The following is a 27,202-nucleotide window of genomic DNA, read 5'->3' on the forward strand; positions in this document are numbered from 1 at the left end:
TCCATCCTGGCCATGAACACTGCCAGGGATGGAGCACTCACAACCTCCCTGGGCAACCCATTCCAGCGCCTCACCACCCTCACAGAAAAGAACTTCCTCCTTATATCCAATTTAAACTTCCCCTGTTTAAGTTTGAACCCATTACCCCTTGTCCTGTCACTACAGTCCCTGATGAAGAGTCTGTCCCCAGCATCCCTATAGGCCCCCTCCAGATCCTGGAAGGCTGCTATGAGGTCTCCACACAGCCTTCTCTTCTCCAGGCTGAACAGCCCCAACTTCCTCAGCCTGTCTTCATGCGGGAGGTGCTCCAGCCCCCTGATCAACCTCGTGTCCCTCCTCTGCACTTCTTCCAACAGTTCCATGCCCTTTTTATGTTGAAGACACCAGAACTGCACACAATACTCCAGGTGAGGTCTCACAAGGGCCAAGTAGAAGGTCAGGGTCACCTCCTTTGACTTGCTGGTCACGCTGCTTTGGATGCAGCCCAGGATATAGCTGTCTTTCTGGGCTGTGAGTGCGCACTGCTGGCTCATGTTCATTTTCCATCGACCAGCACCCCCAAGTCCTTCTCCACAGGGCTGCTCTGAATCTCTTCTATGCCCACCATGTAGCTGTGCCTGGGATTGCTCTGACCCAGGTGTAGGACCTTGCATTTGGCATGGTTAAACTTCATCAGGTTGGCATCCACCCACCTCACAAGCGTGTCAAGGTCGCTCTGGATGGCATCCCTTCCCTCCAGCACATCAACTGGACTACACAGCTTGGTGTCATTGGCAAACTTGCTGAGGGCGCACTCAATCCCACTGTCCATGTCAGCTACAAAGACGCTGAACAAGACCAGTCCCAACACCAATCCTTGAGGGACACCACTCTTTACTGGTCTCCAGTATATATATATATATATATATATATATATATATATATATAAACCATGTATTTCAGCATGCATCATCTGTCTTCTGTCAGCATCACTTTCCTATCTAAATATTTTTTCCTACTGTATGTTTATTAAGATATAGGAAATAAGCATTGCTAAGGGATTTGCAGACAGGCAGTCTTCTGTGAATCTCTAGAATTCACCAAGAATTCAGATGATTTCAAGTCTCAGTGTGTTTTTGTAAGGTTTTCATAGTTAAGTACTACCTTTATATTACATTCAAAATGCATATGTGGGACAGGGAATCCAGCAGCATTATTGGCACCAAAGATGTGTAAATTATTTCCTCTGAGTCTTGTGGAAGAAATCTTGTTCAAGATTAAGTATTAAACCTGAGGAGCTTTGTGGAATTTTAAGTCTTTTCATAACACAATTATAGCTACATAGATAAAAACTCTTTTTTGTAACTGAAATAAATTTCAATACTAAATGTTGCCATAATAGCTGTTGCCAAAATTCTTTCCATATATCTTAAAATTCTCTTAGTATTTAATCTCCTCCCTGAAAGAAACAAATTATCCTCTGAGCACAGAAAAAGACAAGAAAACTGAATTAAACCAGACACCTTACTTCAGGCATTTGAAGGTGTGTGGAATAACTGGTATTCAAAATGACTTAAGAATATAGTGTACATTTTTAGGTAAATATGGAGATACTGAGAATAATCAATCATTAGTTCTGACATATTAACATTCAGATTACTGATGAGAATGACATCACAAATAAGATGAATTAAGGTATACATTAATTTATATGTGGGAGGAGATGGCAAATTAGTATGTTTTTAAAGGTAAACAAGGAAATATGTGCTCGATATATTCTAGAGGCTCATTAACATATAGAAGTGGCACTTAGTTGTGATTTTATGGTGGACTTTGAATCACAGAATCATAGGATGGTTAGGGTTGGAAAGGACCTTAAGATCATCCAGTTCCAACCCCCTGCTGTGAGCAGGGACACCTTCCAGAAGATGGTGTCACTCAACGCTCTCTCCAGCCTAGCCTTGAACACTGCCAGGGATGGAGCATTCATAGCTTCTTCGGACAACCTGTTCCAGTGTCTTGCCACCCTCACAGTAAATAACTTCTTCCTTATATCTAACCTGAACTTCCCTTGTGTCCTGGGTTCAGCAGTAGCAGTAATTTTTCACCTTCTTAGCTGTCGCAGTCTGGGTCCCTCTAGATGACATCTCTTCCCTCCAGCGTATCAACTGAACCACACAGCTTAGTGTCATCAGCAAACTTGCTGAGACCACACTCAGTGCCACTGTCCATGTCACTGACAAAGATGTTGAACAGGATCGGTCCCAACACATACCCCTGAGGGACGCCCCTCGTTAGTGATCTCCATTTGGGCATTGAGCCATTGACTGCAACTCACAGCTTGCAGCTCTCCAGCCAGTTCTTTATCTAGCAGGCAGTCCGTCCATCAAATTTCTCTCTCTCCAGTTTAGAGACAAAGATGTCATGTGGGACAGTGTGAAACACTTTGCAGAAGCCCAAGTAGATGACTTTGTAGTGTCAGGTTTATGATTGATCTCTGATACCATGGTGCTTTTCCAATGTAAATTATTCTATGATTTTATAAACAAACAAGATAGATAAATTCCATCATTCACCATTCGTCATGCTCATTCATTAAGATAAGCTTTCCCCAGCTTGGGAAAATTATAGCAACTTTGAGGAAGTAAATATAGATATTTCCAAATTACAATATGCTACCTTTCTGACTGATCTTTTCTATTTTTGCATTTTTTTTTATTTCCTTCTCCTCGTGGAAGGACAATGAATTATACCATAAACATCCATTACTGAGCAGAAGGCATTTTAGATACACAGCTGTTAAGAAACAGATGTCAGTGCATTGATGAATACTGAACCAACAATCTGAATTACCGTAACTAACAATTTATGTATTTTAAATCCTCCTCAATAGAAAAGCTTAATGCAATAATTTAAATATTAAGTTTTCTAAGCCAGTAGAGATAGATACTATTGCTTCTCACTGAATGTTTCTAAATGGGGACAGGAGGGTGAAATTACCTTCAACCTCTTACAGCTTATCTGTATCGAGTAAATCATGAGGGCCTTGGGAACAGAAACTTTGCAAGGAGAGACAAAAAAGAAGTACAAAATAGACAGAAACATCTTCACGAATGAGGATGCCAAAATGACTGCCAATATCACCTTACCTTCTGCTTCTATGTACTACTTTTGTGTTCCAGGGGGAAGCTCCTAGAGATAGTAAATATATATGGGTTATGTTAGTACTATTGTTTCAATATAACATCCATCAATGCTTCCGGGCACTGGAAAAGGAGTAATAACAAAAATGCATGAGCTTGTGAGAATACAAAACTCCATGGGACATGTTTCTGAAATTATTCTAGAGAAATTATAATTTTCAACTTATTGCTCCTTGACAGACCTGACTGTTCAAAGCTTCAAAGAAAATGCAACAGTAACCACAGATTTGAAGTTGAGTGGGTATGTGCCTTAACAATAAAGAAAACAATCAAAAAGAAAAAAAGGAAATAAGTGTGACAATAGTTCAGACATTATCATTTTATTTAATAAATAAAGGAGAATATCTTACCGCATAAATGGACAGAAATGAGATGTAAAGGGTAGGTGACAGGATGATGGAGCTAGGCTTTTTTCAGTGATATCCAGTGATAGGACAAGGGGCAATGGGTGTAAACTGGAGCATAGGAAGTTCCACGTTAACATCAGGAAGAACTTCTTTACTGTAAGAGTGACAGAGCACTGGAACAGGTTGCCCAGGGGGGTTGTGGAGTCTCCTACACTGGAGATATTCAAGGCCCGCCTGGACAAGTTCCTGTGTGATGTACTGTAGGTTACCCTGCTCTTGTGGGGGGGTTGGACTAGATGATCTTTTGAGGTCCCTTCCAACCCTTGAGATTCTGTGATTCTGTGACTATACTATTGTAATTTTTTTTCTGTATATATAACAAGGAGACAAAATTGCCATGAATCTACTTATCAGTACACATTGTTTCAATGCAAGGGTGTTTTTTCTTCTTTTCTTTTTCTTCCTTGTATGTGATTTTGTTTTTTTGGTAGTGATGTGCATCTTCGATCCTTAAAGATCAGAAAATATAACAGAATCATTTTATTGCTGATTTCTGGGTCATTTTTTTCCTGAAAATTCATGCTAACCTGGAAAAAGTAAATGCAGTGTAGCATTTCTATTCCTTCAGCTTTTCCCTCTTAAGCCTCCCTTTAAAATGACATGTAAAACTCTAATGCACACAACCACTTTCAGTATATAAAAATTCAGTAAATTCTATTGAATCTTCTAATCTTAAAGGACCATGTCATATATCCGTAATACTGAATAACAATTTTCAAATATATTTTCACTTCAATCTTAAAACAGCTGACTATTTCTCATTATGCTGAATGTGTTCTTTTGCTACCAGAGTGGGCTGTGATTACAAGGTATATATCACCATATAGGAATCTAGACAGTTGTTCTTAGTCTGCAAAAAGCCAAACTTCAAGACCGTACTTAATTTGAAACACTGCCTAATTTGAAATATTTCTGTCATAGCAATTCTTTCTACCTGCAGCTACTTGCATTACTTGTTTTCATTCTTCAGGTATTTTTCCTTATACCTGATCCAAAGTAATTTATTTAACTCTTTAAAATTAAATCCAAAAATTAGTTCTTTCTTTGTACTGCTGTTATGACATCTCTTTTTGAAAATGAAGCACTTTGTTTCAGCAGCTTGTGCTCACCGGTGTCTGTATCTAAGAACTTGCCCTACAATTTAGTGGGACTATTTTTTTCCCTAAGGTGAACACAAATCATTCATAAAAGTTAGTATAAGAAAATACAAAATCTGGTTTGCGTGCATAGAAAAGGTTTACATATGTTTCAATGTCCAAGCCATACTTTTTTTCTATTTATTATATACACTTGAATCTTGAGACTATTCTCAACCTTCTGTGAATGAATGGAACATTGTGAGAATTGAGATGTCAAACAACTGACAGAGAGCAGGTGAAGTAGTTGTCTTGATTATCTGACTATTCCTTTTGCACTTTTGAGGTTTTCCCAATATACTACCCTACACAAGTGCCTGATAACCAGGTGACAATTGTTTTTTGTGCTGAAACAATGACAGCTGTTTTTATTGTTTATTTGTGGTTTTGGTTTGGGAGGAGGGTGTTTCATTTTTATTGTTTTTTGTTTGCTTGATTTTCTGTGGATCCAATAGTTAAATCCCTGTAGCTAATGCATAAGTGATATCTGCAAGGGCAAGCAAAAGGAGAGAGCGTCTGCTCCTTTAAGGTTATCAGGTCAAAGACCTTTATAAATGCAAAAGGATAATAAGAAAAGGAATACTAAATAAGAACACACAGGGACACCTGAGGGGTAGATGATAAGGGAGGTAGTGAGAGACAGACCTGACAAAACACACGTGGAGGAAAAACCTAAATTTTGCCCTTCACACTCTTTGATGGGCTATCAAGAAATTACAAGCACCAATTCCATGAAGATAAACCTAGACTTTGCAACTGGTGAGTGCAAACTGGGGGAGACCCAGCACTGAAACAGCTGTACAGACCCATGGGGGAGCATAGAGGGAAAGGGAGAGCAGAAAGAACAAAGAAGTGTAAATAGAAAATGGTAAAAAAAAAGAGGTCAGCTGTCTGCAAAATAAGGCTGGTTAGTACACTGAGCCCTGCGCTTGATTACTGCAGTTTGTCTTATCTTATTAAATCTTCTTATGGTGATCTTTCAGTGTAATCTCTCTTCCTGTTCCATGCGTTTGCAAGGGCTCAGTGCCAGCTACTAGGGGAAGACCATGAGGTGACTGCATGCCAACTCCTGGGGTCAGATGGAGGCTGGTGGTCCACCACTGGCCTGTGGTGTCAGTTACTGGAGCCAGTGAGGTCTTCAACCTCCAGCCAATGGGACAGGAACAGCTGGCACTGTGTCTCAAAAGCCTGGGCAAGGGTTCTGGGTGAGGATTCTGGGCAGGCACAGGGGCCATGCTTGTGCATAGGGTATTTGTAAATGTGCACATGAACTTAGGGAGTGTGGTGTATGAGCTGCACTGGTGACCTTGTGCCTCTGCCAGCCCAAGAGGAGGAGGGGATGTGGCTGGATGTGCTGAGTCTGGTGTGAGTCCTGAATGTGGGTGCTGCTGGACACAGCGTCTGGACTGAGGCTGTCTGTGTGACTGGCCATGTCATTAGTGTCTGTGTATGTGGGTGTTTGTGAGTGTGTACACACCAGGCTGGACTGCAGCAGCCAGGCAAGAGGTGTCCTGGGATGGACCAGCTGGAGAAGGGGCTGCTTTTAACATCCCTGAGCTACCTCCTCATCTTCATTTCTGAATGTTTTAAGCAGAAGCTCTAGCAAAAGAGAAAAGATAATTGTTGCGCTATGAAGTCAATGAATATTAGAAACAATAAAGGAGGGATACTTTCAGAGTAATATCTGATATGCTTTACTTCAGCATCCAGCTTAAGCTTGACCCTGAGCTTTAGAAAGTTGGTTCAAGAAAGTGCTGAGATTTAGCACACCTGTTTTCAGCTGCTGAAAGGTACGGTGCTGAAGTCTCCTTATTGACATTCCCTCTAAAGTTCTGATACAGGCATCAGATTTTTAAGGTAGAAATAACTTAAATCCTTGTTTCAGTTGTCTGCAATTCTTTCTGCAGTCAATACACCACCAGTGAACAATTTACCCTGTTTCAAGGCAGTTTTCTAATTTAGGTAGAATGAGGGGCTCCCTGAGGTGCCTATTCCTCCCCAGACGATAGAGAGAGAGAAAAAGACAGCAAACTTATCTATCCATGCAGACATTTACCAAGCTGTGGTACAACATAGTTGCCTAAGAAAGGCAGATTGTCTCATACCTTCAGATCTTAACCCTATTAGATCAATATAAGTGGAAGAGACTCGAAGAACGTTAATATAGAATCACAGTGTCACAGAATCACAGAACGGTAAGGTTTCGGAAGGACCTTAAGAACACCCAGTTCCAATCCCCTGCCATAAGCAGGGACACTTTCCACAAGACCATGTCACCCAAGGCTCTGTCCAACCTGGCCTTGAACACTGCCAGGGATTGAGCATTCACAACTTCCCTGGGCAACCCATTCCAGTGCATCACCACCCTCACAGTGAAGATCTTCCTTATATCTAAAGTGAACTTCCCTTGTTTAAGTTTAAACCCATTACCTCTTGTCCTATCGCTACGGCAGATACTGGAAGGGTGCTATGAGGTATCCGTGCAGCCTTCTTTTCTCCAGGCTGAACAGCCCCAACCTTCTCAGCCTCTCTTCATATGGGAGGTGCTCCAGTCCCCTGATCATCCTCATGGCCCTCCTCTGGACTTGTTCCAACAGTTCCATGTCCTTTTTATGTTGAGGACACCAGAACTGCACACAATACTCCAAGTGAGGTCTCACAAGAGCAGAGTAGAGGGGCAGGATCACCTCCTTCCACTTGCTGGTCACGCTCCTTTTGATGCAGCCCAGGATACAGCTGGCTTTCTGGGCTGTGAGCGCACACTGCCGGCTCATGTTCATTTTCCATTGACTAACATCCCCAAGTCCTTCTCTGCAGGGCTGCTCTGAATCTCTTCTATGCCCACCATGTAGCTGTGCCTGGGATTGCTCTGACCCAGGTGTAGGACCTTGCACTTGGCATGGTTAAAATTCATCAAGCTGGCATCAACCCACGTCACAAGCATGTCAAGGTCCCTCTGGATTGCGTTCCTTCCCTCCAGCTATCAACCGAACCACACAGCTTGGTGTCATTGGCAAACTTGCTGAGGGCGCACTCAATCCCACTGTCCATGCTACCGACAAAGATGTTGATCAAGACTGGTCCCAGTACAGACCACTGAGGGACACCACTCTTCTCTCCAGCTGTACATTGAGCCATTGACCACAACTCTTTGCATGTGGCCATCCAGCCAGTTCTTTATCCACTGACTGGTCCACCTATCAAATTGATGTCTCTCTAATTTTTAGACAAGGATGTTGTGTGGGACAGTGTCGAACACTTTGCACAAGTCCGGGTAGATGATATCAACTGCTCTACGCCTGTCCATCAGTTCCGTAGCTCCATCATAGAAGGCCACCAAATTGGCCAGGCAGGATTTCCCCTTAGTGAAGCCATGCTGGCTGTCACCAAGCACCTTGCTATTTTTCATGTGCCTTAGCATGCTTTCTAGGAGAATCTGCCCCAAGATTTTGCCAGGCACAGAGATGAGACTGACTGGTCTGTAGTTCCCTTGGCCATCCATTTTCCCCTTCTTGAAAATAAGGGTTATATTTCCCTTTTTCCAGCAGTCAGGAACTTCACCTGACTGCCATGATTTTTCAAATATGGTGGACAGTGGCTTAGCAGCTGTATTTGCCAACTCCCTCAGGACCCTCACATGGGTTTCATCACTTCCCATGGACTTGTGCACATGCAGGTGCCTAAAATGATCTCGAGCATCATCCTCTCCTACAGTGGTCCTAAGGTCTTCATTTTCAGAGTCACTGTATTTGTCTTCCAAGACTTGAGCAGCATGGTCAGAGCATTTGCTGGTGAAGACTGAGGCACAGAAGTTATAGAGAACCTCAGCCTTCTTCAAATCCAGTATAGCCAATTCTCCTGTTTCCTTCTGGAAAGAGCCCACATTATCCCTAGTCTCTTTTGTTTGCAACATACCTATAGAAGCCCTTCCTGTTATCTTTCACATCCCTGGCCAGACTCAGTTCTATCTGGACCTTAAGTTTCCTGACCTGATCCCTAGTTTCCTGGACAATGTCCCTGCATATTTCCCAGGCTGTCTGTCCTCGCTTCCACCTTTTATAAGCTTCTTTTTTAATTCTGAAATGTATCCCTAAAGCCTCATCCACTTGAAATATCTTTTGTTAGTTTCTAACCCAGCATTTAACTTGTAATTCTAGCAGAGCTGTGAGGCTGTGAGGATATCACAGCCTGAAAGGGGAATTATCATACATTTTGAAGACACTGATTACCCCTTAAACTACCACCTACTTTAGATCTCCTTATTGCTATGTTTGCTCTTTAGTTTTCTAACAATGATTAATTCCAGTTTAATGACACAAACAAACAAGCAAACAAATAAATCATCTTGGCATGGAAAAGTGTCCTGTGTTTAGCAGTAGCAGTCATTTTTTCTCCTTCTTAGTGGCTGGTGCAGTGCTGTGGTTTTGACTTTTGGCCTGGGAGCAGCGCTGATGACACCTATGTTTTTGGTTACTGCTCGAATGTTTAGACTGACCAAGGACTTTGTGGGTCTCATGCTCTGCCAGGGAAGAGGGGAGGCCGGGGGGAAGCAGAGACAAGACATCTGACACGGGCTAGCCAAGGAGGTATTCCATACCACAGCACGCCATGCCCAGTGATGTAACTAGGAGGGACACGGAAGGGCACTCTCTTCTTGGTTGGGCTCATTTTGGCGGGTGGTATCATATTCTCTTCCCCTGTTATTTCTCTTATTACTATTATAATTGGTGGTAGCAGCAGTGATTTGTGTTATACTGTAGTTACTGGACTGTTCTTATCTTAACCTGTGGGAGTTACATTCTTTCTATTCTCCACCCCATCCCCCGAGAGGGCGGGGGGGGGAAGGAAAGAAAGAGGTGGGGGAGTAGAAACTGTGTCGCTGACTGTGTTTAAAACACAACAAAAAGTATAAAAAAAAAAAACAAACCCACATATGAGTCAGGTATATATGTTGAAAAAATAGAAGTTAACGTGTGGTTTGAATTCTCATTTAAAGAATAAAGCAATATATTATGAGTACAGTTCCATCAGGGAGTGGGGAAGAGTCAACAGAATGAAATATTGTCATAGGTTCATGGTTTCTTTTTCTTGTCCAAATATGGGAAACATGGATTGTATGGCAATGTTCTATTAAGCTGCTTTTTTTCTCCATTACACAAAATGACTTATAGTTGTTGTCAGTTGTTCTAAGTCCTAGTATTCATGTCAAAGTTACTCATCACTGTAGCTAAATATGAGATTTACAGTTGGTTTATAAAAATAAATCACTTGCATGCCAGACTTTTTTATTATAGATACTAACGTTTTCTTATGACTAACTTACTTTATATACTCACTTTTCCTCTAGCTCACTCATTATAAGAACTATAGGCTATGGTAGCAAATCTAGGGGAATGTAGAAAACAGTCACTACCAAACTTTCAAATTTTTATTTTTCCTTTCATATTTTGGTGCTCCCACATTAATGAATTCCACACTGTCCTTTAAGATTTATGGTTTTCAGATGTCTTCATTTCTCTTTTTTTTTTTTTTTTTAATCAGACAAACACAGTCTTTTTGAACGGCTTAAAAACCATTTCTTTTTAATGAAAGGTTTTCACAACCTTTACTTAATATAGTTTCAGAAAATGTGATTAAACCCAGAGGAAAATGAGATCGTAAAGCCATAAAGTGATCTGTATGATAAAGAAGCAGTAGTATAAAGCAGTTATATAGAAACCAAGCTGCATTGTGTCTCATGTCACTGTCCTGCCAAAACTTTGTGTGACAATCAGAATATGTAACATCCATAAGTGAGGCCCTGATCTAAGAAAGACCTAATGTATGATTTTTTCCTTGACAAGCTAGTGATAGATGAGAATAAAGATCTGTTGTTTTCTATCAGGAAGATGTTCTCCTTTTCCAAAGATGTTAGTATAAATCATAGAATCATAGAATCATAAAATCATAGAATAGTTAGGGTTGGAAAGGACCTCAAGATCATCTAGTTCCAGTCCCCTGCCAAGGGCAGGGACACCTCACACTAAACCATCCCACACAAGGCTATGTAGAACCTGGCCTTCAACACTGCCAGGGATGAAGTACTGACAACCTCCCTGGGCAACCCATTCCAGTGCCTCACCACCCTAACAGGAAAGAACTTCCTCCTTATATCCAATCTAAACTTCCCCTGTTCAAGTTTTAATCCATTACCCCTTGTCCTATCACTACAGTCCCCAATGAAGAGTCCATCCCCAGCATCCCTATAGGCCCCCTCCAGATCCTGGAAGGTTGCTATGAGGTATCCGCGCAGCCTTCTTTTCTCCAGGTTGAACAGCCCCAACTTCCTCAGCCTATCTTCATACAGGAGATGCTCCAGTACCCTGATCATCCTCGTGGCCCTCCTCTGCAATTTTTCCAACAGTTCCACATCCTTTTTATATTGAGGACACCAGAACTGCATACAGTACTCCTACGTGAGGTCTCACAAGAGCCGAGTAGAGGGTCAGGATCACCTCCTTTCACTTGCTGGTCACGCTGCTTTGGGTGCAGCCCAGGATACGGTTGGCTTTCTGGGCTGCGAGGGCACACTGCTGGCTCTTGTTCATTTTCTCATTGACCAATATCCTCAAGTCCTTCTCCACAGGGCTGCTCTGAATCTCTTCTATGCCCAGCCTGTAACTGTGCCTGGGATTGCTCTGACCCAGATGTAGGGCCTTGCACTTGTCATGGTTAAACTTCATAAGGTTGGCATCAGGCCACCTCACAAGTGTGTCAAGGTCCCTCTGGATTGCATTCCTTCCCTCCAGCGTATCAACCGAACCACACAGCTTAGTGTCATCGGCAAACTTGCTGAGGGCGCACTCAATCCCACTGTCCATGTCAGCGACAAAGATGCTGAATAAGACCGGTCCCAACAGCAATCCCTGAGAGACACCACTCTTTACTTCTCTCCAGCTGTACATTGAGCCATTGACCACAACTCTTTGTGTACAGCCATCCAGCCAGTTCTTTATCCACTGACTGGTCCACCCACCAAATTGATGTCTCTCCAACTTAGAGACAAGGATGCCGTGTGGGGCAGTGTCAAACGCTTTGCACAAATCCAGGTAGATGACATCAACTGCTCTACGTCTGTCCATCAGTTCCGTAGCTCCATCATAGAAGGCCACCAAATTGGTCAGGCAGGATTTCCCCTTAGTGAAGCCATGCTGGCTGTCACCAAGCACCTTGTTGTTTTTCATGTACCTTAGCATGCCTTCCAGGAGAATCTGCTCCAAGATTTTGCCAGGCACAGAGGTGAGACTGACTGGTCTGTAATTCCCCGGGTCTTCCATTTTCCCCTTCTTGAAAATGGGGGTTATATTTCCCTTTTTCCAGTCATCGGGAACTTCACCTGACTGCCATGATTTTTCAAATATGATGGCCAGTGGCTTAACAACTTCATTCGCCAGCTCCTTCAGGACCCGCGGATGGATTCCATCAGGTCCCACGGACTTGTGCACATTCAGATTTTTAAGATTGTCTGGAACCAGATCCTCTCCTACAGTGGGCCCAAGGTCTTCATTCTCACAGTCCCTGTGTCTACCTTTCAAGACTTGGCTGGTGCAGTCAGAGCCTTTGCCAGTGAAGACCGAGGGAAAGAAGTCATCCAGAACCTCAGCCTTCTCCAAATCCTGTGTAGCCAGTTCTCCCGAGAGCTTCTGGAGGGGGCCTATGCTGTTCCTAGCCTGTTTTTTATTTGCTACTTACCTATAGAATCCCTTCCTGTTATCCTTAACATCCCTGGCCAAGTTTATTTCTAACTGGCCCTTAGTTTTCCTAACCTGGTCCCTAGCTGCCCAGACAACATCCATGTATTCTTCCCAGGCTGCTTGTCCTTGCTTCCACCTTTTATAAGCCTCTTGTTTCATTTAAATTTTCCTCAGCAGCTCCTTATCCATCCGAGAAGGTAAATCATAGAGTCATAGAATCATTCAGGCTGGAGAGGACCCTTAAGATCATTAAGTCCAACTGTTAACCTAACACTGCTAAGTCCACCACTAAACCATGTCCCTAAACAGCACACCTACATGTCTTTTAAATAACTCTGGGGATGGAGACAACCACATCCTTAGTCTTGCTGGCCACACTACTTTTTGATACAAGCCAGTATGCCGTTGACCATCTTGGCCACCTGGAGACACTGTCAGTTCAAATTCAGCCAACTGTCAAACAACATTTTCAGGTCCTTTTCCACTATGCGGATTTTCAGACACTCTTCCCTAAGCCTGTCCCATTTCATGGGGCTGCGGTGACCTGGCACTGAGCCTTGGCGAACTTCATGGCATTTGCCTTGGCCCACTGATCCAGCCTGTTCAGACCCCTCTGTATCGCAGAATCACAGAATGGTTAGGGTTGGAAGGAATCTTAAGATCATCTAGTTCCAACCCACCTGGCCATGGGCAGGGAGCCTCACACTAGCCTGTGTCACCCAAGGCTCTGTCCAACCTGGCCTTGAACACCGCCAGGGATGGAGCACTCACAACCTCCCTGGGCAACCCATTCCAGTGCCTCACCACCCTCACAGTAAAGAGCTTCTTCCTTTATATCTGACCTAAACTTCCCTGTTTAAGTTTTAAGCCATTACACCTTGTCCTGTCCTTAATGAAGAGTCCCTCCCCAGCATCCTTATAGGCCCCCTTCAGATACTGAAGGCTGCTATGAGGTCTCCACACAGCCTTCTCTTCTCCAGGCTGAACAGCCCCAACTTTCTCAGCCTCTCTTCATGCAGGAGGTGCTCCAGTCCCCTGATCACTCTTGTGACCCTCCTCTGGACTTGTTCTAACAGTTCCATGTCCTTTTTATGTTGAGGACACTAGAACTGCACACAATACTCCAGGTGAAGTCTCACAAGAGCAGAGGGTCAGGATTACCTCCTTCAACCTGCTGGTCATGCTTCTTCTGATGCAACCCAGTATATGGTTGGCCTATATTGTAGAACCTTCCAACCCTCTAGCAGATCAACAATCCCACCCAGCTTGGTGTCATCTGCAAAGTGACTGAGTTAACCTCATATAATCTTGAACCTAAATACAAGTGGAATAAACTTTGTATTCAGTCTTACAAAGAGGGGAGCAAGGGGAAGAATTCTCCTTCACATTTCCTTTCGCAATACTTTCTGGTCTTCAACCCAGTCAGAAACAGAGTGATGTGCATATCATATTAATACTAGGCTATATATCTGTACTATATTTATACTATATATAAAATAAGTGTTTTTCATCACTGTAAAATTACTGATTACATAACCAGCAACAAGTACTTTATGACACAGTTAAACATAAATGTACACATATAGTGTAACTGAAAAGCAGAAAAGGGAAACCTGTGGTACAGATGAAGAGTTGGCATACAGGAAACCAAATGTGAGTAGTAAAATCTGCATATCACAAGACTGTCATAACAAACAAGAAAGGTGTTCTATGGAATCCCAAACATCCTTCTGAATAGCTGGGAAATATGAATAGTGAAACCCAGGTAAGAACCAATCAATGAAAAAAAGGCAAAATAAATGAGGATCAGATGAGTTCATCCCCTTTTGTCTTGGTGAGTGCTTCCCTTCCCTTCCCTTCCCTTCCCTTCCCTTCCCTTCCCTTCCCTTCCCTTCCCTTCCCTTCCCTTCCCTTCCCTTCCCTTCCCTTCCCTTCCCTTCCCTTCCCTTCCCTTCCCTTCCCTTCCCTTCCCTTCCCTTCCCTTCCCTTCCTTTCCCTTCCCTTCTCTTCCCTTTGCCTTGCCTTGCCTTGCCTTGCCTTGCCTTTTCTAACAGACTTCTAGCCACAAGGCTGATCATCATCCTGACTTCAGCTCTCACCAGATCCATTCAGTTTTGTGTGCATAACATCATCTAGTACTATAGCTGCACTTATTCATCAGCAGGTTACACACTTGACCTGCTCGTCATACTTGTCATAACATGTCCTCTAGTGACCTCTAGAGTTAGAAGAAAACTGTCCACTGAAATAAAGCGTATATGTATCTTATAATATACATGATCCATGAGAGTTTATATCCAGAGCACAGGCAAAAACCTTATTTAGGCAGCTCATAATTCAGTCTGTACCCTGCCAAGTTGCTCCAACCAGTTCCTCTGTCATTTCCTTAGAACCACATCTGACCTAGTGGAAACACTGCCAGATAATACATTTTAATTATTGCCAGTATATGAACAGACCTTAAAAGTAGACAGAGTTTATAGGTAGATCTTAGATCTCTGTCTCAAAAAGCGGAGTGAAAACATCAGACTGATGGTGTCATCACACTTTGACAGCTTAAACTATACACCTAAAATGTCCCCCATGCTCTAGCTATTCTCTCCCCTCCTCCTACTCCAAACTAATCTGCTAATCTGCTTTGTGCATCTCTGAATTTCAGGTTTTTCAGTCATTCTCTGCACTCTCCCTCTGCATTAGTCTGAAGTGACAGTGTCTCACATCTTTTTGTCTCAGTGAATAATCTGGTTTCTCCTAGCTTCTGTGGCTGTATTAATGATTTAAAAGTTACTTCCCAAGACCAAGCCGTAGTCTGTCTCCTTCTTGATCCTGTATCTCTTAATAATTGATTTCCTTACTATCTTAGAAATTTTATCTTAATCTTGGTCTTCCTTACTTTATCCAATGCATTCATGGGTGACGCTAACACGCTGGGTCAAGATGTCAGAACTTGCACAGCTTTGACTAAATAATGAATAACTCAGAAAAGTGGAAGCTAGTCTGTTTCCAATGATTCTTTTCTCTGTTGGCATACATTCTGGTCCACAGTTAATTTCTTTCCATTTCTTTTTCTTTTGCCTTCTTTACTGTGTGGGGTTTTAATTTAATTTATTAAGGGACAAAAATTATTACTTATAATATGCTTTTCTTTTGCTGCATTGAAGGAATAGTAGAATTAAAAAAGTAGCTAAAATTAGTCTCTCGCATGGAAATTTTCCAGAGTACCCATGTTGAATTCACAAGTCAGTTTCCAAGAAGATCTACTCATTTTGCTTTTCCTTCTTGTTCCTAGCTGCATGATCAAGCATATTGTGCCCTCTCTTTTGTGTACCATCTCTCCTTAGACTTGGGTGAAGCATTATGCCTCTCAACACAGTAAAAAATCTATCTATCTGTGATTTTGGTCTTCTTTTTTCCCCCAGGTTGCATTTTTTTCTGTGGTTGAATGAGCTGAAATAGTTCATTAACAAATTAAATGAGCAGCTGACTGGCTCAAGAGAAACATCACAGGTAAGCTGAACATTGAGAGAGAAAAACTGGACAAAGTGATGGGACAGCCTCTTGCTTTAGATAAATACTCATAACTGGACTGTCCCATCTGCTTTGTGAAGCTTCAGCCTGAAACCTGACCAGGTTTAAAAAAATAGTAATAGTAAAATAGTAAGATTTTCTGTCCTTCTTCTTCTACTATCTCATCAAGATGACGCATCTTTAGCATAGTTGAAAACCTCTCAAAAAGTGTGGAAAGATTTCTTGTTGAGGGACAGCTAGGAGCATGGGGATATGGAGAGCTTTAAAGTGGAACTTCCAACCCTTTGCTGTTCTAGCTTTGTTCAGTGAGACTTCAGCGAGATTTTGATCATAAAAGCCCAGGGATATGGATCTGTATAAAATTCATAGATAGCAGATGTCACTGGTGACGTCAAAAACTGAGCATAAAAAAATATACCTAATATTCTCTGTAAATATTTATTTCAACAGAATTTATATCTATGAAGAGAAATGTGCTTCAGGTTCAGAGCCTACTATATTTACTATAATTATGTAGAAATGCATAAAATTCAGTATGACAAGTTATAAGATAAAAGGTTTCCTATACCTGACGGTGTCTATAGCTGATACCATGAAGTTTTCATAGATTTTTTTTCTTCTTTCTGTGAACTTGTAATTTTTTTTGTTTGTTTTTTGAAGGAAAAAATATTAGAGTCCTAGATGGCTGCTGACAGGTCAGTTCTTCTTTTGCTTGTGCTTCCATATCACTACTTTTCATTTGCTTACATGATGCTTGGGGAAAAGGAGAACAAATGTATGCAAATAACTTCAAAGAACAGTGACAGAAAAACACAAAGAACATAAGATGCTCAAAAAGAGGTCAACACTGAACTCTCTCTCAGATGTACTTTGCCTTTTTTTTTTTTTTGTTTTATTTGCTGCATTTAGACAAGATTGGTCATTTATTTTCCTTTTAATCCCCTGACATCAATATGAATACACAGACACACAGAGCTTTTGAAAAGGAGGCTGCTCAGACTTCTCAGTCCTTGATCCAGAAGCTATTGTTGCCAATGGTAAGATTTCTAGTAATTTCAAAAGATTTCCAGCCGTTTCAACATACTTTAGATCAAGTACTCCTTCTGAATTTAGGAAACTAAATGTAGGTGTCATTTATTCACAGATAAAATGTAATATTAAGACTGGAAAAAGATATTAGGTAGTTTTGTGTCTGTTGACCTTCAGACAGTAACTAAAACCCCCCACAATAAATCTTTAGAAGTGTCACTGAATAACCAAGTACCAGGATTCATTTTTTTCCCTTAAGAAAACTGAGAAATTAGAAATGGTTTACCAGATCCTTATTTGGATCACACTGCCAGTATAGCTGTAAATGTGATTAAACTAAAAGTTTTGGAGGGGAGTGGGTGTAATTCAGATATGCATCATATCTTTGACATTAATTCAAAGTCTAAATAATAAAAAATAAAAATATAACCCTTGCATGTAGGTGGACAGATAAATATCTGCCTACTTATTTGTACACAAATAGAAAACATTTTTTCAGAATATCCAGCTTTATGCGTGTTTAATGGTTTAATAAATGATGAGGATAATACAACAGGAGCTTATTCCAATAATTGCTTCTGATACATATAAATATCAGAAGATATAATTATTTTTGGTGTTTGTATTAAAACAATTATTTAGTCTTACAGAATCCTCACTATAAACTTCATTAAATTATTTCAGTTGTAAATCACTGTCTTTATATAAGCTCACAAAGAAAGGAAACAAAGCAAAATCAAGTGGTTTCTTCCTTGCTGAATGTGCTTTATTTCCAGTTTATGTTTAATGCATTTAAATTTACCTGGTTTATCCTATATATACAAGTCTAGGAGAGTCACTATCCAGTAACTCATTTGTAGCCTTTTTATGCAAACAGAGAAAAATAAAATCTCCAGAGTAAATTATGTTATTCTTCAATAATTCTGTCACATTCAGATGAATTTTCCTCTGAACATAAGTGGCTTTTACCAGTTACCATATAGGGATACAATAGTAACTAATTCAGAGTTATAGATTTTAATTATATATTTCTAAAGTCAAAAGAAATTAACTGAACCATTCATTTTGCTATTCTGTTATGTAGATGAAGAGTAATCTATTATAATTCTGTTTTCCGCAGTTGAAATTTTGCTGTACACCAGCTAAAGGAAGCCAATTAGGCCAATAGATTGAATACATATTTTCACTTTGCTAACCAGTTGGCCTGCTTACCAACCAAAGGCTGTGAACAAAAGAATCTCTATAGTATCCCAGGCTCATCAGAGCACTTCAAGATACCCAGAGAGTAACACCCTACAATAGTTGTCATACAGTGCTTGACCTTGCTATCTGCAACCACAAGAAATGTTAAATAACTCAATAGTTACTACTACTGAGAGAACTGGCTTTGTTCAGCCTTAGAAACAGAAGGTGAAGAGGAGATCTTGTGGCTGTCTCCAGTTTTTGGCAGAAGACTAGAATAGTGAAAACAACTAAATTCTTCTCAAAGGTGCAACATGACAACAGCAGTGCTAGGACAAAAGACTGTGAACACAACTATTTCTGAGTGGAGGATTTTTTTTTTTTTTTTTTTTATATATTTCATTTCATGGTGGTGGTATAGTGGAACAAGTTGCTCAGAGAGTGTGAAATCTTTATTCCTGAAGCTTTTCAAAGTTCAGCTGGCCATCTGAGCAACCAGATCTAACTGGATGCTTTCCAACCTAAGTTATTCTATGATTCCATATATAAATAAAAAAGGAATGTGTATACACACACCCCCTTTATATATATATTATATATATATCATACATACATAGAGATGTACATACATAGTCAGAGGCTTTATCATATCCACTATGAACAGTTGACCATCACTTTGAATTTCCTTCTATTTGTTACAGATAATCTTTCAAATTGCCTCTAGTTTATGTTATCATTTAGATAGAATAAATGCAAATAGCACATTCTTTTGTGTAATACCAATTTTACCTTCATTTTATGATTGGCAGCTACTTAGCAAGGCTATTTTGAGGCTCCTTGGGGTTGGCTATACCTAGCTGAGATGTTTTCATCTTCTAAATAAAAATACTTCCAGTTGCTAATGCTCACTTAAAATTGTGAAATGGATAAAAAAAAAAAAAAATAATTAGGAATTGATATGCACTTTTAAGGCTCAGATCATCTGTTTAAGCATAGGGCATATCATGCCATTTAAGATACATTTGGGTATTCAGGATACCCACACAGGCTTATCAGCTGTAACACAGGATTTATGGAAGATCTACATTACCCTGGAACACCAGCTGGAGGTTGGGTAGGAGATACTATGACATTTATAAAGGTATTTGACAGTTTTGACTGTATAATTGAACTGAGCTCATTGAGGAGAAATTAACCTCATCTGAGCTTAAAATGTCTACATTTATAACTAGTCACCTTAGGCTCCTTTAATAAACAGCAGAGATTAAATCAGGTATTTTTGCCATAAGATTCATCTGTATAAAAATACATAACTACTTAGGATGAGACGAATCATGTCTTAGAAAATCATAAGAAGACAGTCATGTTTTCATAATTAGGTACAATGTAGACATACATATCTGCATGTGATCACATAGATGTATTAGGAGACTATTCACGAGACACATTTTAGCTTTTGAAATTTAAGTATTTTCATTTCTTCAATCAGGTAAAACATAAAGCAGTTTGCTAAAGAAAAAATAGGAAAAAAAAAAAGAAAAAGAAAAAGATACAGAAAAACTTTGTGATTGAGATGACAAGGCCAGACCATCATTGTCATGCTATTACTTCGTTAGTGGAAGTTTTAGTATTAGTATTTCAGGTTGCTGAATAGATCCCTCTCCTGGAATCTGGGATCACAACTACAATCAGTAGACAATTATTTAAATATATTATAAATCACTAAAATTATGTTGCATCCCATTGATTTCAACAGTGCCAGACTATTATTTATAATATTTACGTAAGTTTTCCTTTTAAACTTTCCAGCTGAGGAATTGCATGTGATTGGAGCAGCCAAATACTTGTTTGCATAATTAAGATTGTTAAATTACCTTGCTATGGAATATGACATCAACAATGTGAAATCTAAAATGCATTATTGGATAAGATTTAAGACAAAATAAGAAAATACATATTTTCATTATGGTTTATATTTCTTTCTTAGAAATCATATTCAAAGCATGTGTTATAGATTACACAAAGTTGTATATGATCTTCAGTGAGCAAAGTAATACACTGCAAACCAGACCTTATTTCTTTAGGAACATATGATAAAATAATTAAACACAGCTTTGGATAAGTGCATATTCTATATGATTCTGTTTTGGAAAACTGACAGGTACCTTTGATTCTTTTTATTGAATACTGTGTAGTATGCTAATGACAGTAGGGATTAATTCTAAGAAATAAAGGTGCTTGGCAATGTAGCCATACAACCTAAATAGGAGATACTAACCCTGTGTTTCATTTTGACAATATAATCCCAAAGGAAAAAAAAAAGTAACAACTTTTTTTCCCCTAAGGTATTTTTGGTGGATATTTTTTTTGTTTGCTGTTAAAGAATGTCTTTATTTATCAAAAACAGTGCTAACACAATTAAATCAAATTCACAAATAGTCAACTTGAGGTTCTGAAATTTAATTAGAAGTGGCAGCTGTGCTTGCTTTTGTCTTTGGATAAAAATATGCATGGATTTTGAGTAAAAATTAGAAAGGGGTGTGTGTATGTGTGAGAGAGAGAGAAACGTTAATTATTATACTTCAAAACAAGGATTTGGGCACAATAGTATCTTACTTAACAACTTCTTCCAGACTCCCCTTCCCCATTCTTATATTCAGATCTTTGAAGTAAAACCTTAAACTTAAGTAATAAAGTTATCAGACACATATGAGTTTCCTCCAATATCAAGCTGCCACATCAAATCTTCTTAAGATACAGAATTAGTATACATAAAAAATTCCTTTATTATTAACTTAGAGAAATAAAATATATACCATGAGGGACCTTTGCTATTTTTCTCGATTTTTGCTACATTATCAGAAATTAAATTTGATCTCTGTCTTAAACAATTAACACGGGTCATATTCATGTCAGGATGATATTGAATCAAAATTGTGTTTCCACGAATATAGAATGTGAATACTTTTAATAAGGTTTCAGTCACAGAATGATAAATTAAATGTGACAAAAGGCACATGGTAGCCTCTGGTGTAAAAGATAATGTCATGCATTTTATGAATGAATGATATGCAAGAAATCTAAGTGCAATTTTCATTTTATTTGGAAAGTTATTAAAGTAACTGTCAAGGTTAAGACTAATAAACAGTCAACCTCTCTAGGTTTCCTTTGAGTTGCAGAATAGATAGATAATTAAAATATAGTATCCTAGTAGTGAATGACCTTTTTTACTTAATAAAATATCTAAGCATGCATTTGATGAAAGTGATCAGTTCTTGTACGTAAACTTTGAGTAGGCAAAGCCTAATTGCCAGGTTCTCTCTGATTTATTGGTTATAAGAACAGCCCTTATCAAGTATCCTAATTGTCTACCATGTAGACATTTTCCTCTTGAAGTTAATCAGGCACAGTAGTCATTCAGCAGGATTGTGACTCTGAGGGAGCTGCAATATCATTACTGTGAAAGCATCTCTTACGACTTGGCCACACTCAGGTTTAGCAAATCTGAGATTCTTCCACTCAGTGCCACATGGCTACATTTTGCTTTGTCTTTTGCATACACAGCAGGTTCTCCCTGCTTAATTGGATGATCTACCCAGTCACTTAATATGTTTTTGTTATTTTTTTGGTGAGGTTTATCTTACATACTATTGCTGGTTTGCTTCTTTGTCCCATTCCAAGTAGGTAACTGTGTTGCTGTGGCTTGAATGTCTTGTCACTCTTGGTGGAAACCCACAGAAGGAACTATATGGGAAGGGTATCTCACTTTCAGTCTTTCAAAACAATATCTCAAAATCTCTCTGAAGCACCTACTTCTGCTTCTTTGCCTGCCTCAATCTCTAGGCACGATAGAAACATATTAATAGAATCATAGAGTGGTTTAGGTCAGAAAGGACCTTCAAAGATCCTTCGAAGTCCAACCCCTCTGCAATGGGCAAGGACACTTTTCTCTAGATCAGGTTGCTCAGAGCCCCTGTCCAACATTACTCTGAGTACTTCCAATGATGGGATGTCCACAACTTCCCTGAGTAATAAGTTCCAATGTCTCACTACTCCTGCAGCTGAATCTGGCACCTTTATCTCAGAAATTACCAGTTTGTAAGAATATGATGGATAGGCAAGAGCTACAATCAAAATCATAATTATTTCAGAGTAACAGTTTAATGTATTATTTCCCTTGCCTATGTGGCATCTTGCTTGAGTCACCATGTAGTTTTAATGGCACAGATAGACCACTAAGTGGGGTTGGCTTTTACAAACTTGCCATGACTTCATCACTAAATGTTAGAAGAAATATGCACAGATGCTGAGGTATAGTATGGTGTCATAAGCCTGAGGGACAGCTTTTAAGACTAATTTGTGGAGTACTTAAGATCCTACTTATACAGCCCCTGTACTACACATAGGCCACATTGGAAAGCTCTGAGAGTTACTGATTTTCAAGCATACTTGTCCTTGATAGGTTGGTCCTGGTCTACACCATAGCAATTGTCAGCAATCTACACGTAAGGTTGTGGGATTTAATAGGACTGGTGCAGAACAGTATAGACAGACACTATTTTGTGGGGAGTGAAGACAATAAGATTTGCATGAAAAAGAGTTTGGGAATGAGCTCTGAGGCCTTGGTGCTTGACAAGCCCTTGGGCGAGGAGTTGGAAGTTGAAGGACAGGGAAGGTAAACAAAGCAAGCCTTGGGAGGATGGGCCAGGATGTACTTGCGGTGGGAATCTCAGCTGGAGGCCAGAGGATGTGGGGGTTGTGAGAGGGTCTGCAACATTGTGACTGGACTATTTACCTGGAGAGTTTTACAGGGGCCAATAAGATTGAACGTTGCATGCATGTGCAGGTTGGGAAAGTACTGAACAAAGGGATAATAAACGAGGGCTTGGGGATGATAAACGAGGATTTGAGTCTCTGCATCAACTTGAGTCCGTGTCGTGAAATGCCGCACTATTTCTACACTTTCCCGTGAGTACTGGGTACAATATCCCGTAACTCTTGGTACTGAAAGTTTCTGGGGTCCTGTCTCAGTAAGTTAAATTTTGAATGAGTAAGTAGTAGATGATTCGGGAGTAAAATATTGGCTCATGAAATGCCCGGAAGAAATGTAAGGTAAAGTCATGTTGATAAAGCAAGAATAAATAGTGGTGTATTTAAGAAGTAAGATTTCAGGTAGGCAAGGTGTAGAAAAAGTGGAAGAGTGAGACAAGCATGCTTCACAAAGGACAGTGGTTTTTTTTTGCACTTTTTTTTTGTTTGGTTTTGGGTTTGGTTTGGTTTTTTGTTGGTTTGGTTTTTTTGTTTTTTTTTTAAGCTTTTAAAAGAAGCAGTCAGTTTGGGTCAATTTGATATCTTCAGTGAATTTAGCCATATTAAAGCTAACTAAGCTTGCTATCTCTTTTATTTGTATATCATCTCAAGACACCATTTCAGAACTTGGCTCTCTATTAATCATAAAGGAAGCTTATTTGACAAACTCAGCTAATTTCTAACTTTTAAGCAGCTTAAGTCTTGTAACATAAATCCAATGTTTTATGTCAAAAGATACATGTTAAGTGTCCAGATTGGCTGAAATATCTTCCTCTTATTAAGACAATTTTGAATTGTACTTCAAACCTGGTAATGTATGCAGTATTTTTTCAAACTTTATACACAAATGATTTTGTTTCCTTTCCTAAGTTCCCATGAAACAGTTTTGTCTATATTAAAGCATTCTTAAGAAAGAGAAACACTGAACTACCAAAAGGCAGAATAATCAATATGAAACATCAGAGTACCTTTTTTTCTCAAGATTTATCTGTCTTGAAATGTGTTATGAAAAATGCACTTCACAGGGCAACTGGCAACATTAATAACTCAAGAAATACAAAATATACATAGAGGAATAAATTTTAATGTAGTTTGATGCAATCGTTAATGGGCTTATTCAATCTGGTTAACTTTAATATCTGTAATTAAATTTTGAGACTACTGTGCTTATTTAAAAGTGTGCGTGCACATGTTTTTTACTTTTGTTGTAAATAAGAGTAATAAAATTAATATTTTACTTATCTCATTATTCATATTTTACTTAGAGAATTATTTCCAGCTAATGATAGCAGACTGCATATCAGCTGGTCTTGTTTTCTGGCTCCTTTTTTTTGCATGGATTTGTCAAATTTTTCTCAATATCATGCTTGTTGTGGCATAGATTCTAAATTCTTTTGTTGGGCAGATGGAATGTCTCATTTGCTTATTGTTTATTATGATGGTGAACCTCTGATTCAAACCAATACGTGATTAAGCTGAACAGAAAGTCAAAAATCATTTCTGACTTCAGTAATTGTTGGAGGATCCAGGACAGACTACCAGTTTTTAAAATATGCTAAACCCGGCCTTCACTATCTCAAGTCAGAGAGTTTCTCTCCGTTGTCCTATACTTCATCTTTGGGATTCACTCAGAGAAACCTGGTCTGATGATGGAGGAGGGTGCCTTTGGTCACAGTCTTGCCAAGGTGGTGAAGAAGGATTTAAACTAAAGTTGCCAGGGGAAGGAAACCTCAATCCATTCCTCTCCTATCAGTCTGACGCTGGTGCCAGAAGGAGACGCCCAGAGCCTGGAGCACGGGTCAGCAGTGAAGCATCGACATCATCTGAGGAATCTGAAGATTCACAAGTCCATGGGACCTAACGAGATACATCTGCAGGTCCTGAGAGAACTGGCACATGTAGTTGCCAAGCCATTATCTATTATATTTGAGAAGTCATGGCAGTCTGATAAAGTTCCTGCTGGCTGGAAAAGGAGAAATATAGCCCTCATTTTTAAAAAGGAAAAAAACCAGGAAGACCCAGGTAACTACAGGCCAGTCAGTCTCACCTCAGTGCCTGGCAAGATCATGGAAGCAGATCCTCCTGGAAACTACATTAAGGCACATGGACCATAAGAGGGTGATTGTTGGCAGCCAAGATGGCTTTAGTAAGAGCAAATCGTGCCTGACAAATTTGGTGGCATACTATGACAGGGCCATAGAATTGGTAGATATGGGATGAGCAACTGATGTCATCTACCTGGACCTGTACATTTGACACTGGCTAACACGACATCCTTGCCTCTAAACTGGAGAGGCACTGGACCACTCTCTGGATGAGGAATTGTCTAGATGGTTGCATTCAGAGATTTGTGGTCAGCGGCTCCATGTTCAAGTGGAGACCAGTGACCAGTGGTATGCCTCAACAGTCAGTGTTGGGACCGATCCTGCTCAACATCTTTGTTGGCGACTTGGACAGTTGGATTGAGTGCACCTTCAGCAAGTTTGCTGATGACACCAAGCTGTATGGTGTGGTCAACATGTTGGAGGGAAGGAATGCTATCCAGAGGGACCTTGACAGGCTCCAGAGGTGCCTGGACAGGCACCCAGAGTTGCAGACATCGTGAAAGTCGACAAGACTTCATGGTCCAGCTCCCAGGCTGGGGCAATCCCAAGCAAAAATACAGGCTGGGTGGAGAATGGATTGAGAAAACTTTTAAGGGGAAAGACTTGGGGTGTTGATTGACAAGAAGTTCAACATGAGCCAGCAACGTGTGCTTGCAGCCCAGAAAGCCAACTGTACACTGGGCTCCATCAAAAGTATTGTTACCAGCAGGTAGAGGGACGTGATTCTTCCCCTCTTCTCCACTCTTGTGAGCCCCCACCTGCATTCAGCTCTGAGGCCCCAACAAAAGAGGGAAGCAGACCTGCTCAAGCTATTCCAGAGGAGGGCCATGAAGATGATCAGTGGGCAAGAGCACCTCTCCTATGAAGACAGGCTGAGAGAGTTGGCTTGTTCATCCTGGAGAAGAGAAGGCTCTGAGGAGACCTTAGACCAGTGTTTCAGTACATAAAGCCAGCCTGCAAAAAATCTGAAGAGGAACTTTTTACAAGGTCATATAGTGATAGGACAGAGGGTAAAAGTTTTAAACTGAAACAGCGTAGATTTAGAGTAGATATAAGTTAAAAATTAGAGTGATGAGACTGGAACAGATGGTCCAGGCAAGTTGTGGATACCCTGTTCCTGGAAGTGCTGAAGGCCAGGTTAGATCGGCCTTCAAACACCCTGGTCTAGTGGAAGGTATCCCTGACAAATGCAGGGGGGGTTGGAACTAGATGATCTTTAAGGTCCCTTCTAACTCTAACCATTCTATGATTCTATGGTGGTTATATGACTTTAGTAATGTTTAGATGAGACTTTTGGGAGATATTTCCTTTCAACTTTGTAATAGTATCCATGTGTTCAACAAGACACAGAAGTACATGAAGGACTTTTCAAAGTAGTTTTATACAAAATGAAAGATAAATTTTATGTGTATTCTAGATATTAACAGAAAGTTAAATAACAATATTCTCATTCATGCTACATGGTACTTCATTGCTCATGGAATTGCTCTTAGAATCAGAGTAGGAAACATGCGTCTGCCTTAGTATCCAAGATAAACCTGAAGAAGAAACTTCAATGTTTACCCTTAAGGGAATTTTCCAACACACTCAGTGAAATTATTACTTAATGCAAGACTTACCTAACACTTACTAAGTGACCTTGGAAACTGAAGAGACTGCTAGGCTGTGTACTCTTTAAGTACAACAAACATTGCTTGAAGTTAAGCAGTTATAGTAACTTAAATAAAAAAGTCACACACACCACAAGCAGTGCACACACATGTGCAAACACAAAACCTAAACAGAGGAAGAGAGTCAATACTGCTCACCTAAACAGTATTTTTTGTGCTTTTTAGCCCTGAAAAACACTAACGGATTTACTTTGCTCTTCAGACAGAAAAGGACTCAGACTTTTCATTCTACATATCAGCCTCCTCTGTCTCACTCTCATTTTGTAGCTTAAATTTTAAACTTAACAGCTAGTAATAGAAGATAAGTATTCAAACAGATTTGATTTATTGTCTATTCTCATCCAGCCTTTCAATAACAGATAGCTTTGGTAATTATGAAATGATGGCTAACATATACTCGTTTTTGGAGGAGTTTGGTTAG

The sequence above is a fragment of the Lathamus discolor genome, chromosome 4 (assembly GCF_037157495.1).
Source record: "Lathamus discolor isolate bLatDis1 chromosome 4, bLatDis1.hap1, whole genome shotgun sequence".
Lineage (NCBI taxonomy): Eukaryota > Metazoa > Chordata > Aves > Psittaciformes > Psittacidae > Lathamus > Lathamus discolor.